We start from the raw sequence: 2500 nt of genomic DNA on the forward strand, positions 1-2500 counted from the left end.
GGAGAAATGTGGAGAAATGTTCTCTCTCTCCCTCAACTGATTTAATGTGGAAGATGGATCAATGCAACACACTGTAATGTTATGATACGTTATAGAGCATTTATAAACTGGGCGGTTAGGAGCCCTGAATGCTGATTGGCTGAAATCCGTGACATATGAGATCGTATATATATATATAAATATACATACCACGGGGTATGACAAAACATATATTTTTTTCCTGCTCTAATTAAGTTCGTAATCAGTTTATAACAGCAATAAGGCACCTCAGGGGTTTGTGATGTATATGGCCAATATACCACGGCTAAGGGCTGTATCCAGGGTTACGGGCTGTATCCAGGGTTACGGGCTGTATCCAGGGTTACGAGCTGTTTTCAGGACTAAGGGCTGTATCCTGGGTTACGGGCTGTATCCAGGGTTACGAGCTGTATTCAGGACTAAGGGCTGTATCCTGGACTAAGGGCTGTACCCAGGACTAAGGGCTGTATCCAGGACTAAGGGCTGTATCCAGGACTAAGGGCTGTACCCAGGACTAAGGGCTGTATCCAGGACTAAGGGCTGTATCCAGGACTAAGGGCTGTATCCAGGACTAAGGGCTGTACCCAGGACTAAGGGCTGTACCCAGGACTAAGGGCTGTACCCAGGACTAAGGGCTGTACCCAGGACTAAGGGCTGTACCCAGGACTAAGGGCTGTACCCAGGACTAAGGGCTGTATCCAGGACTAAGGGCTGTATCCAGGACTAAGGCTGTATCAGGGTCAGGGTCAGGGCAGGCAGGGGTCAATAATTCATTATAGTGGGGTAAGGTACAGAACAGCAGTATCAGGCTCAGGGCAGAACAGTCACAACCTGGAGAGACTAGAAAACAGAAGCAAGAAACAGACAGGAGCAAGGGAACAGTACTGGTAGGTTTTACGAACAAAACGAACTGTCCACAGGCAAAACAGAGAACACAGGTATAAACACACAGGGGATAATGCGGAAGATGGGCGACACCTGGAGGAGGTTGGAGACAATCACAAAGACAGGTGAAACAGATCAGGGTGTGACAACATCAGGAGACCATTTTTTTAGGCCTGTGAAAAATAAAATACATATATTTTTGGGGAGGGTATAGTTGCCCTTTAATTAAATTGTGCACCTTGCAAAGAGACCATTGGCTAGCTGTGTTTCGGTAGTGTCCAATGTAGGCAGGCCTACAGTGTACATGTGATGGCAGAATTAGCAAAACAATTGCCCTCCCAATTGATACAAATTGTCATGACATCATTCTGTCAGGTAGGCCTACTGTGCAGTCAACATTTAATTGGGATATAATCCTTTAGCATATTGACTGAATTGCCATCGCAAAGATTCAACTAAGACTTCAGACCAAATGTTTTTCAATACCTGTTTTTATACCCATTGTTGCCTTAGATAGCTGGTGGATATGATCAGTTGAAAGGTCTTTCCTACCGGCTACCGGCTACCGTTCTTCTTCGGTGAGCTGCTCCACAACCAGTTGAGAGATGCGTGTTTTTGCTGCCTGATATTCCGCTGAAACTAGCTATGTGTGCGGTGCACATGTGAATATATTTCACTTGCTTTGCGATTGTTTAGGCCAGGTGTTTTCAAAAATGTCTTGCCCACCTGCCCAAGCAAATCGGCGACCCAGGGACCCCCCCTGCCCAAGCAAATCGGCGACCCAGGGACCACCCCTGCCCAAGCAAATCGGCGACCCAGGGACCCCCCCTGCCCAAGCAAATCGGCGACCCAGGGACCCCCCCTGCCCAAGCAAATCGGCGACCCAGGGACCCCCCCTGCCCAAGCAAATCGGCGACCCAGGGACCCCCCCTGCCCAAGCAAATCGGCGACCCAGGAACCCCCCCCTGCCCAAGCAAATCGGCGACCCAGGGACCCCCCCCCCCCCGCCCAAGCAAATCGGCGACCCAGGGACCCCCCCCTGCCCAAGCAAATCGGCGACCCAGGGACCCCCCCCCCCCCGCCCAAGCAAATCGGCGACCCAGGGACCCCCCCTGCCCAAGCAAATCGGCGACCCAGGGACCCCTCCCTGCCCAAGCAAATCGGCGACCCAGGGACCCCCCCTGCCCAAGCAAATCGGCGACCCAGGGACCCCCCCTGCCCAAGCAAATCGGCGACCCAGGGACCCCCCCTGCCCAAGCAAATCGGCGACCCAGGGACCCCCCCTGCCCAAGCAAATCGGTGACCCAGGGACCCCCCCCCCCCGCCCAAGCAAATCGGCGACTCAGGGACCCCCCCTGCCCAAGCAAATCGGCGACCCAGGGACCCCCCCTGCCCAAGCAAATCGGCGACCCAGGGACCCCCCCTGCCCAAGCAAATCGGCGACCCAGGAACCCCCCCCTGCCCAAGCAAATCGGCGACCCAGGGACCCCCCCCCCCCCCCCCCGCCCAAGCAAATCGGCGACCCAGGGACCCCCCCCTGCCCAAGCAAATCGGCGACCCAGGGACCCCCCCCCCCCCCCGCCCAAGCAAATCGGCG

The sequence above is a fragment of the Oncorhynchus mykiss genome, chromosome 4 (assembly GCF_057628025.1).
Source record: "Oncorhynchus mykiss isolate SJ-2025 chromosome 4, ASM5762802v1, whole genome shotgun sequence".
Taxonomy (NCBI): Eukaryota; Metazoa; Chordata; class Actinopteri; order Salmoniformes; family Salmonidae; genus Oncorhynchus; species Oncorhynchus mykiss.